This window comes from Saccopteryx bilineata, chromosome 10 (genome assembly GCF_036850765.1).
Source record: "Saccopteryx bilineata isolate mSacBil1 chromosome 10, mSacBil1_pri_phased_curated, whole genome shotgun sequence".
In the NCBI taxonomy this organism is placed as follows: domain Eukaryota; kingdom Metazoa; phylum Chordata; class Mammalia; order Chiroptera; family Emballonuridae; genus Saccopteryx; species Saccopteryx bilineata.
In genome coordinates this window covers 80988750-81001152 of record NC_089499.1, presented here as the reverse complement: position 1 = coordinate 81001152, position 12403 = coordinate 80988750, and the positions used below count along the sequence as shown (strand labels likewise).

General features: G+C 39.2%; 1 non-coding gene across 1 annotated transcript; it reads right to left on the bottom strand.

Moving 5' to 3' along the window:
- Window positions 1–2893: 2893 nt before the first annotated feature.
- LOC136314820 (U6 spliceosomal RNA) lies at window positions 2894–2995 on the bottom strand. The gene has a single exon (XR_010727400.1). It is a non-coding gene; the product is annotated as a U6 spliceosomal RNA (small nuclear RNA).
- Window positions 2996–12403: the final 9408 nt, after the last annotated feature.

The following is a 12403-nucleotide window of genomic DNA, read 5'->3' as shown; positions in this document are numbered from 1 at the left end:
GTGGCAGAGCCAGAGGTCTTTGAGTGGGCGGAAACCCCGCCTGATTATGCTAGCAGCTCTGACTGACTGAGCCTTACCCAGAGTCCTGTGCTGAGTGGGAATAGAGTGGGGAGTTGCCAGCTCTTTGAGCCTCTTACTATCCAGGCAGAGGCAGCAGCAACCCCATAGCTGGATTATCAGGCTACTAATTGAGGAAGGAAAGACTAGGAGAAAAACTCCAGGAACACGGACTCTCTCACTGGCCAAGCCTATAAATGCTAATGAGCCTCAACTGCCAACGAGACTGAAGCACAATACATGACATCGCCATAGAGACTTATCAACTGCAAACCTCTACCTGAGTGTGCCAAAGGGGCAGAACCCGGGGTACAGAGTCACTGACCAGGAAGAGGGAGAGAAAAGAAAAAGCAAGAAGATAACCTCTCAAAATCAAGAATAATCTGCAGACTTTATAACCTATCCCATTTTATTATATTTGTTCATTTGTTTCTCTTATCTTCATTCTTGATATTTTTTTTCCTCCTCCAATTTGGCCGATTAACGCTCTGCCGGTCTTACTCTCTCCTCTCCTTGAACTACACTACCCATAAGTGTTACATCTCCCATTATCTTTTCTCTCCTCTTCCTTTCTCTCAATGAGGGTTGCACTCCAAAACCCTTAACTCTCTCTCTCTCTCTCTCTCTCCTCTTTTTTCTTTTTTCTTCTTTTAGTGGTTCCCTCTTTTTTTTTCTCTCTCTCTCTTTCTTTTCTCCCTCTATATTAGTTTCTTCCTTTCTCCTTTACATCTCCTCTCATTCAAACCTGAATAACAAACAAATTATCTTATCTGGGACTCAAACTTATGTTTGTGGCATTTTGGGTTTTTTTTTTACTTCACCTTTTTAACTCACTAGCAGTGCTCCCATCCCTGGCTCTCCATTTTATCTAGTTCTTGTTCCACTAAATACAATAGTAATCTTTTAATTTGTTCCCCCATTTTTCCGTTTTCTTCTTATTCCTCTCATCACAACTCTTAGTCAACCAACACCTAAAAGCAAATCATTTTATTCTTGACCCAAATTTTTTCCTTATTGGCTTTTTGTGGGTCCATACCCCCTTTTTTCTTTTTCTTTTTTTCTCTTTTTGCCCCTTTATTACTTTTCCCTAATTCAGGCCCTCAATTACAGGCATTGTTTGTTATAATTCACAGTTCACCACAAGATTTTCTCAAGAAAGAGGGGAGAGGAGAGGAGAAGAAAAAAGGAGGGGGGGGAATAATTTCCTTTTTAAAAAATTTTTATTTTATTTTATTTTTCTTTATTTCATTATTAATTTTTTTAAAAAAAAACAACTCTTTTCGATTTTTTATTTTTTAACTTTTTATTCTTTATTAAATCTCATTAATACTATCAACAAAACCACCCTCAGATGCCATTAAGGAAGAGAAAATCGAATATCATGAATACAAGAGAAAGAGAGGTAACACAGCTAGACCTCAGTGTAATCCAATGAAAGGGGTGCTTGGTGTAAATTGATTACTTTAATCGAAACTATTAATTTGCTTTTGTTTTTGCCTTTCTGAGAATTTGGTCTTTGCCTAGTTAGTCATCTGCCTGCCTTAGCCTCTGGGAATGAGGAAGAAGATTAGGATTTGTTAAGAAAGGAGATCTTCAGAGACAAAGAAGGAGATAATCCTTAGCCTATGAGATGCAAAAGCAGATTAGATAGCAAGACAATTGGCAGCCTTTCCTTGCAATAATATCTGAAATACTTATTGCCTTTTTTGGAGTAACAAGGGCAGGAGAGGAGTGGAGGATCCTGTATATAGCATAGCCACCTACAGTGGAGCAAGTCGCATTTCTGCTCTGGCCGCCAGGCTGGCTGTAGGGTATCAGGATGAAGGGGGAGTATAAGGCCAACAGCCCACCCTGTCTGGCCTGCAAATGGAAGAAAGAGAGAGGAATGAGTGGAGAGGAAGGGTGAGAGGAGATGTCTGGATTTCCCCACCCTTGGCTTCAGGGAGGGAAGGAGGCCATTATATCATATAAGAGAGAGTTTAATTGAGGTATGGGGTATATTGCTTTTGTCATTGAGGAATCTGAACAAGGAACTCATCTTGGACCGTCCCAGAATCCATCTGGGTAAGTTGAACAGGTGGTTAGTGTAGGGTGGTGGGCAAGGGGAAAGGTCACATGAGACACCAGACCTGACACCTCGGCTAGAACCGCCCACATCCATATGCACCAAAAGAAACTTCCCCAGGAGCCCTTTGAAAAAAAGCAACTGTCCATCAGCCGGTGAGATTTCACCACGTCATATTAGCTCGACCACTGTAGGGACCCTTTAAATATCCCCCACGTGGGTCACCCTATGCGACTTCCCTGGCCTCTGTCCCCAGGACCAGGGAACCTAGTTGAGCAGGAAGTGCTCTGTACTCAATAAAGCTTTTGCTGTTCCACCCTTCGTGGCTACGCCCCTTCCTTCTTCCTCAGTGGGGAAAAATACCTTACAGTTAGGAGCAGGAGTTTCTGGGTGTGGCTTCTCCAGCTGCACTTGGTCCTGCAAAGTGGGCCTGAAAGTGAACCTTGGACCTGATGTGGAGCTTTCTGCCACATGGCTGTGCCGGAAAGTCATTGCAGAGATTTGGGACTGCAGCCAGTAAGAGTGAGGAGGGACTGACACAGCTGGGGAGTGGCTGTGGGCTTGTTCTAAACCTAGCTGAGTGTTAACATGAACACAATGACCAGGAGAGAGGAGCTGTCCCTGGAGACCTGAGGACAGCAGCTTGCTGCACTGCCTGATGTCACATAAGACTCCAAACCTTCTCACCAACATACTTGGATACCTGCTTAGAGGGACAGATGGGGGAGAGGAGTCTCTGAGAGGCTGAGCACTTTTATTATTATTTTTAAAAAAAATATGGACTGCTTCACGAATCTGTGGGTTATCCTTGCAAAGGATTATGCTGACCCCCTCTGTACCATTCCAATTTTAGTATGTGTGCTTCTGAAGCAAGCATAAGCTTGAGCATTTTTATGAAGAAAGAACTAAAAAGATTGTTTAATTTTTGATTAAATTTAGTGTTAAGTGAGATTTAAGCATATTTAGTTTTTCCTCTCCATTTCCCTCTGAGCTTGCCACTGCTCCCAGTAATGGTGGGGGATGGGTGGGGAAGTCAGATTCATTTTTGTGACAATATTTACAGATATATGTAGTTTTGTACAAATTGTATCATCAACTAAAAGTAACAACCCCTGTACAGTGTCTTTGCCCCTTTTGCACTCATTGACCCCAGAAGCAGAGTGCCACTGAGAACTATAAAGACTTCCACTAGAGTGAGCTGCTTTTATCATTGTGATTGTTAGGATTAGGTCTCCATGCTGAAATCCAAACTGCCGATGCTACAGTTGAGGCTGGGACCAGTATCATGGAAGATACCAGCTGTGTGCAAGGTGAAGCAGGACTCTGAAAACCAATCTCAGTAATGAAAACAGTTTGGTTACCTATAGAAGATTGAGCCCTCCCTAGGGGTCTGGGGCAAGAAAAAGGACTGTCTGTCAGAGATGTGCCTGTTCACATCTTTGTGTTTTGAGTTTCACCTTTAAAAAAGGTTGAAAGCAATCTTGGGACCAGAAGGCATCTAGACCTGAGGGAGAGTTTATAAGAAAGTGGTTTCTCTTCTGTCTCTGCAGCCTAAGACCAAATCCCAGAACTTGTAGTGAGGGAAAAGCAGGCAGCAGTTAGATATTGGGGTGGGGAGGGGACAGGGTAGGAGTTGGAGGGGTGAGAACCCTGATTTACCATGACAGAAGTGGTAAGGAGGCGTGTTGCTTTTCCTCCTTGTGAACAGTCTAGAGCTACTCTTTGAAGCTTTGGCTGTGGTCTTACTGGCTGCCAAGTCTTCCTAATGTCACAAAGAGAATGTATGCTGGGCCCTTGGACACCATCTGCCAAGCGGTCGTGGTACATGCCAGCTGCCTGACTCAGTGATTTGGAAGTTATTTATGCTTCCAGTTCTAACTGCAGTCTCTAATGCTGTCTTCCTACCAGGAAATGGTTTCCCTCCTTCTTAGAAATCTCTGAGAGCTCTCTGATTATTCCAGTGGAACGAAGCTGTCAAGACAGTTCATCTGTAACTTGCATTTGGAGGAGAAAAAGTTTTAGAAGTAGGCAGAGTTATGAAATGGCTTTGGTACCTCTATGCAGTCGTCATCCTAACTCTCCTTCCATGTGAAGGCAGGTTTCCAGGATAACAAACTATCATGCTGAAATGTGATTAAGTCTGGGGTGGGATCCAAGCATGCCCAACATGTCCACCTGCCAGAGCAGACTAGTGGAAGAACCAAGCATGAATGAGATTTAGTCTGAGGACAAAATCTGTTTTGTGAACATTCACATGTTTGTTTCTGTCTTGGTGAGACTCTTAAAAAGAAAAATGGATGACTTTGTGGCTAGTTTTTCCCCCTGTTGCTTTTTGTTTCCCTGTTCTATCTATATTTTCTATCATGAGTATATATTTCTTTGCTTCTCAGAAAAAAAGTCTTTAAAAAATAGGAATAGGCCCTGGTCAGTTGGCTCAGCGGTAGAGTGTCAGCCCAGTCTGTGGAAGCCCTGGGATTGATTCCCAGTCAGGGCACACAGGAGAAGCAACCATCTGCTTTTCCACCCTTCCCCCTTCTCTCTCTCTCTGTCTTCCTCCTCCCACAGCCATGGCTCGAATGTGTCAAGCAACTTGTCCCCTGATGCTGAGGATGGCTCTGTGGCCTTGCCTCAGGACTAAAATAGCTTGGTTGCCAAGCAATAGAGCAGAGGCCCCAGATGGGGGGAACATTGCCCAGTAGGGGGCTTGCTGGGTGGATCCTGGTGGAGTGCATGCAAGAGTCTGTCACTCTGCCTCCCTGACTTTCACTTAATTAAAAATAAAAAAATAAGAATAAAAACTTGGCTCTTACCTGCTGCTGATATTTTGTGCCCTCAGATTGTGCTGAGGGGTGGGGAGAGGTGAGATAGCAACAATCCAGGTCTTTAATAGGCTCCTCCCCTGCTTCCCTACGCCCATCCAATCCATGAAGAAGTGTATTCTGCACAAACACTGTGATCTGGGTAATAGACAACACTAGAAACTTACTGTTTAATTTTCTTGGGGGTAATGCTCTGTTGTATTGTATTGTATGAGAACATATAGGAGAAGGTCCTCATTTGTAAAAGATACAGGTGGAAACATCAGAAGATGAAGCATCAAGATGCCTGCCACAGATTTTAAGATGGTTCTGATAAAGCAGCAAGTAAGAAGCAAATGCTGCAAAAAGTTAACAGTTGTTGAGGTTTGTGATTGCTATACGTGTGTTATTTGTACCCCTTTCAATTTTTCTATTTGAATTTTTTGTAATAAAAATTTAGAAACAAAAGTAGACTCCCTTCAATCTTCTATCATCTTCTGTTTTTCTTCTTTTTGTCTTGTTCCCTTTTTACCTTTTCTCTCACCTACCTGAACCAGCATGCAGACATGACTCACAGGAAAGCATGCTCATTGTGGGAATGAAGAAATGAGTTTGTTCTAGGCACTCAGCAGTGTCATCCCTCCTGCCATTCAACACCCAGCCCTCTCCTCTAACACTTGTGCCTTTGTGCAACCCTATTTACTGCTTTGTTGTTCATATGCTTGTAAGTTGGAAATAGCCTTAATTTCCATCATTAGGAAAGTGGTTAAGTAGTTTAAGGTACATTTTTAAAATGAAATAACATGCCAACTAAAGCAAGTTTGTGTGTGTTTTTATTATTTTAGATTTTTTATTACTTAAGCAGTTTAGAAAATAGCAAAATAAAAAGAAAAATCAAATCACGGAATTTCCTACCACTCAGAGATAACCCACAAGAAAAAAAACAGGCATCTTAATATAAATATGAGTGCTTTGAACAGACTTCTCAAAAGGGGATATCTACATGGCTACTAAACATATAGAAAGGTGCCCAGCCTAGCTAGTAATCAAAGAAATTAAAATTTAAACCACAGTGCGGTACCTCTGTACACCAATCAGATTAAATAAAAATAAACAGTTTGACAAAGTATTAGACAGTTTATAGCACAACTTGAATGCTTATACACTGAGAGTTGTGATTGTGAATTAGTGCAAATTGAAGAAAACAGTTTGGCATTATGTAATAAAGTTAAAGACATACATACACTATGAACAGGAATTCCAGAGTTAGGAATATTTCCTAAATAAATTCATGCATATATATATATATATGCAGGATACATGTCTGAGAGTGTTTAAATGAGCATATCTGTAACAGCCAGAAACTGGCAACAACTCACATACCAGTCAACAGTAGGGTCAATAAATAAGTTCAAATATACTTATAAAATAGAATATTATACTAGAAAAAAATGAACAAATTATAACTTTGGGACACAGTTTGGATTAATTGTAACAAATATAATTTTAAAGCAAAAGAAGCAAAGAGCAAAAAAAAAAAAAATACATAGTATATTATTCCATTACTGTAAGGTCCAAAAAGCGGGCATAATTAAATGATATTGTTTAGGTTTGCTTGCACAGAAAGTTAAGTCATAAATTAAGTCAAGGAAATAATCACCTTGAAAATCAGCCTAGTATTTAACTTGATGGGAAGTGAGAAGGCTGACTGCAGTAGACATAAGGAGGCCTCCGGGCTCTAGGGTGCTGGTGACAGGCAATTACAATACACAAAATTGGTGCTACACTAGTTCATTTTACTGCTTATTGTATATATTACATAATATATAATGTATATGTACATAACAGATAATGTTTTATAGGTTTCAGTTGGTATGTCTTACACATGTTATTAAATTTATCCTTAAGCACTTCATGATTTAAAATTTTTATTATAAATTGTATTGTTTTTAAAATTCCAATTTCTAATTATTCGTTGCTAGAATTTAGAGACAAAACTGATCTTTTTTTTTTTTTATTTTTTTATTTTTTTTTCATTTTTCTGAAGCTGGAAACAGGGAGAGACAGTCAGACAGACTCCCGCATGCGCCCGACCAGGATCCACCCGGCACGCCCACCAGGGGCGATGCTCTGCCCCCCAGGGGGCGATGCTCTGCCCATCCTGGGCGTCGCCATGTTGCGACCAGAGCCACTCTAGCGCCTGGGGCAGAGGCCACAGAGCCATCCCCAGCGCCTGGGCCATCTTTGCTCCAATGGAGCCTTGGCTGCGGGAGGGGAAGAGAGAGACAGAGAGGAAAGCGCGGCGGAGGGGTGGAGAAGCAAATGGGCGCTTCTCCTGTGTGCCTTGGCCGGGAATCGAACCCGGGTCCTCCGCACGCTAGGCCGACGCTCTACCGCTGAGCCAACCGGCCAGGGCCAAAACTGATCTTTGTGTGTTGACTTTGTATTAAGCACTGTTGTTGTACCAGTTAGTATCCAGCCAGGAAATAGAAACCACTGTAATAATTGAAACAAGAAATTTTAATAAATAGTTTTTATTTATTTTATAAAATATCATAAAATAGTATTGGGGGTTAACTATTATAAAGAGTGGAAGAAACTTTAAACAATTTAGGAATAGCAAATACAATGATTAGGACTGATGTATGAAAGGCCATGTCCCAAGGCTGAGATTTAAACCTGGTTGGTTGGAGGGGTTGACTGCAATTTACTGGGTGATGCAGGTGTACGCTGAGGTGCTGGTTGGCTGGAGCTGGTCCACAGGAAGTCATTTGCTGGAATACCAGAGACACTTCTTGGAGAGTACCTGCCATGAAATCTTCTGCATTCAGTGCTGCACAGGGTGTAGAAGAGGGAACAGAACTAGAATGAGAAGCTTCTGCTATTCCTTGCAGTGCTCCTCTGGCTTTCTCTATCGACAGACTGACATCACATGAGCTGATATCAAATGTCTACAGGTCCAGCTCCATTATCACCACTCAGGGAAAAGGCAGGTAGACTTGCAACTGAGAGAAAGTACATTGATAACTAGCATATTTGCTAAACTTACTAGTTTTCATACTTTAGTGCTTCTGTTTGTAATTTCTTTAGTATGTTCCTTAGTATTTTCTACGTGTTTTTTTTTTTTGTTGTTGTTGTTGTTTTCATGTCATCTGTTAATAAAATAGTTCTTCTTCTTTCTTTTCAATCTGGGAGCTTTTTCTTTCTTTCTTCTTTTTTCTTAGCCTTTAAATAGAAGTGGTGGGAGCAAATATACTTCCCCTGGTGTTAGGGATAAGGCATTCAAATTTTCATTATTAAACATGATATTAGCTATCGAGTATTTTTGCTATTTTATTTTGTATGCCCTTTATTAGCTTGAGGATATTTACTTTTACTCCAAATGTGCTGAGTGAGATGCTTTATCATGAATGTGTGTTGAATTTTGTCAAATGTTTCATGCATGTATTGATGTCATTGAATAATTTTACTTCTTCAGTCTGTTCATATGGTGAGTTACATCAACTGGTTTTCAAATGTTGAACCAGTTTTTCATTCCTGGGTAAATTCTACTTGATCATAAAATTTTATTATTTTATATATTGGTGCATTTTAATGGCTGATAGTTCTGTAAGGATTTTTGTGCGTATGTTCACAAGAAATATTGGTGTGTAGTTTTTTTTTTCTTGTAATGTTTTTATCTAGTTTTGGTATAATAATGCTGTCTTCAGTAAATGAATTAGGGATTTTTTTCTCCTGGCCTATTTTCTGGAAATTATTGTATAAGATTGAATATTTTTTTCTTAAATGTTTATTAGAATTTATCAATGAAACCATTTAGGCCTTTACTGTGCATGACAGCTTTATGAATTGAATTTCCTTTATAGATTTAGGGTTATTCAAGTTTTAATTTCTTCTTGTTTTAGCATTGGTAATTTGTGTATTTTGAAGATTTTGTCCATCTTATCTAAATAGCTGAATTTGTTTATAATATTCTCTTATCCTTTACATTTTTCTAGAATCTATAGTAATGCTTCTACTTTGATTCCTCAAGATTATGTTGGCTGTGTGGGTTTTGTGGTTCCATACAAATTTTAGGATTGTTTGTCCTATTTCTGTTAAAAAATGCTGTTGCAATTTTGATGGGGATTGAATTTCATCTGTAGATTGTTTTGGATTGTATGGACATTTAAATAATATTAATTATTTAAATCCATAAGCATGAAATATCTTTCCATTTATTTGTGTCTTTTTAAATTTCTTTTATTAATGTTGTATAATTTTCAGTGCACAGATATTTCACCTTGGTATTTTATTCTTTTTGATGCAATTGTAAGTAAGTTTTTATTCTTAATTTCTCTTTCTGATAGTTTGTATTAGTGTATAAAAATGCAACTGATTTTTTATATATTGATTTTGTATATTGTAACATTACTGAATTGGTTTATTAGTTTTAGGTTTTTTTTGGAGGAGTTGTCAGAGACTTCTCTATATGGTATCATCTCATCTGTAAATAGTGACAATTTTATTTCTTTTTTCTCAAATTGGGTGCCTTTATTTTATTTTATTTTTCCTCTAATTGCTCTGCTTGGACTTCTGATATTATGTGGAATAACTGTGATGTACGTAGGAATCTTTATCTTTTCCTGATGTTAGATGAAAATCTTTCAGCTTTTCACTATTGAGTGTGATGTTAGTTGTGGACTTATTATATCTAGCCTTTATTATATGGAAGTATATTTCTCTATACTCACTTTGTTGAGTGTTTATCATAAATGAATGTTTAGTTTTTTCAAATGCTTTTTCTGCATCTATTGAGATGACATGATGTTACCTTCATTTTGAGTCACAGAGACTGATTTTTGGATGTTGAATTACCCTTGCATCCCTGAGCTAAATCTCATTTTATCATGGTGTATAAAGTTGAATTTAACAGATGAAAAATCAAAGTTATATAACCTCAGATAAGAAGAGCTACAATTTTAAAATGATACTCTATGTTTTAAAAATATAAAAAAAACCCTGAAGAGTTTGAAGTAATTCTTAATTACAAATATCACACTTAGCATTTATAGAATCTCTACTTTGAAAAGTGAGGAAGTTGGGAGATACTTTACTTCTTTCCATCTTGCTCCTACACTGATCGTTTATATTTTTACTTGTACATTATGAAAGTGTGTAACATTTGCTTTCTGCTCTATAACCATAGGTCATGACATTGGTGTGTCTTAATACAATGTTGAATTGGACTTAATTTTCACTGGTATTTTATCACAATATGTCTATTTTTTTCTGTTTTACAATATTTTTATTTTTTTGTACCCTGAGTGGGGAATTGAACCCAGCAACCTCTAGGTCCAGGACAATGCTCCAAACAACCTAGCTATCTGGCCAGGGCTTAGTTTTTATTGATTTTTAGAGAGAGAGTAGAAGGGAGAGAGAGGGGAGGAGGAAAGGAAGCATTTATTGTTCTGCTCAGTCGTGCATTTTTTGGTTGCTTACCATGTGTGCCCTGACACGGAATTGAACCCGCAAACTTGTTGTTTCTGGACGACGCTGTTAACCAAATGAGCTAAATGGCCAGAGCCTTGAGTTCTTCATTTTAAGTTATAATTTATTTGACTGGATGTATCATCAATCTTTTTTCTTAAATAAAGGTCACAGGGAGTATTCTGAGTTCTTAAGGCATATGAGTTTCTGCCTTTATCCTTGTATTTGCATTAATCTTGGCTGGGTATAAACTTTCCACATATTGCTTTATTGTTTTTTATTACCTAAAATTATTTTATTTTTTTTATTTATTCATTTTTTAGAGAGGAGAGAGAGAGACAGAGAGAGACAGAGAGGAGAGAGAGAGACAGGGGGGAGGAGCTGGAAGCATCAACTCCCATATGTGCCTTGACCAGGCAAGCCCAGGGTTTCGAACTGGCGACCTCAGCATTTCCAGGTCGATGCTTTATCCACTGCACCACCACAGGTCAGGCCAGTTACCTAAAATTATTATGAAAAATTCTGAAGCAAGTCTAGTATTTCCCCTTTGTATACTTGTTGTCCTATATGTTGTCTTATATGTACATAGACTAATTTTTGTATATCTTTTTTTTTGTATTTTTCTGAGGTGAGAAGCAGGGAGGCAGAGAGACAGACTCCCACATGCACCCGACTGGGATCCACCCGGCATGCCCACTAGGGGCAATGCTCTGCCCATCTGAGGCGTTGCTCCATTGCAACCAGAGCCATTTTAGTCTCTGAGATGAGGCCATGGTGCCATCCTCAGTGCCTGGGCCAACTTTGCTCCAATGGAGCCATGGCTGCAGGAAGAGAAGAGAGAGATAAAGAGAAAGAAGAGGGGGAAGGGTGGAGAAGGAGATGAGCATTTCTCCTGTGTGCCCTGGTCTGGAATTGAACCCAGGACATCCACATGCCAGGCCAATGCTCTATCACTGAGCCAACTGGCCAGGGCCAAATTCTGTATATCTTTAAAGTTTGGTAGCTATATGAGGATATTTCTTGCTATATTTTCTTTTGTATTATGGTTTCCTAAGTTATAGTGTGTTTTTCTGGCCATCGATTCAAATATTTATTTCAGGAAAAAATTCTTGCCCATTGGGAATTGTCTTCTTGGAATTTCAAAGACTTCTTATTGGAACCTGGCAGTAAGCAGAGAACAGAAGGACTCATGAGACTGTCAGTAGAGACTTCAAAGGAAGAAAGGAAACTACTGGAAGCTTCATAAAAGGGGCCCCACAGTTTCCTTTAGCAGAACAACTGATTTTACCAGCAATTTTCAACCATTTTCATCTCATGGCACACATAAACTAATTACTAAAATTCTGTGGCACATCAAAAAATATTTTACTTTTTTGCCTGACCAGGTGGTGGCACCATGGATGGAGTGTCACACTAGGATGCAGAGGATTCAAGTTCAAAACCCCAAAGTCTCCTGCTTGTGCATGGGTTAGCCAGCTTGAGCGTGGGATCATAGACATGACCCCAAGGTCACTGGCTTGAGCAAGGGGTCACTCTTTCTGCTGTAGCCCCCCAATCAAGACACATATGAGAAAGCAATCAATGAAGAAATAAGGGGCTGCAACGAAGAATTGATGCTTCTCATCTCTCTCCCTTCCTGGTTGTCAGTCCCTATCTGTCCCTCTTTATGTCTCTATCACAAAAAAAAAGAAAAAAATTATATTTTTTACTAATTTTACAAAATAAGGTGTAATTCTGATTCATCCACACTGGACAGCTATTGTATTGACTGTTGTCATTTTCTTAATTTGACAATTGACAATCTAAGGGAAAAGAGATCAGTGTATCTGACTAAATAGTCAGGTACAGGGGGTCCCCAGTTTATGACACAGTTCCATTCCTATGACATTGCTGTAACCTGAATTTTGGTGTAAGTCAAAACACAGCCTACCACTTAACTATCTTAAAACAGTTGTAAAATCATAATCTAGAACCTAAAAACACAACTAAGCCACAGAAAAAGGAAAAGGACATA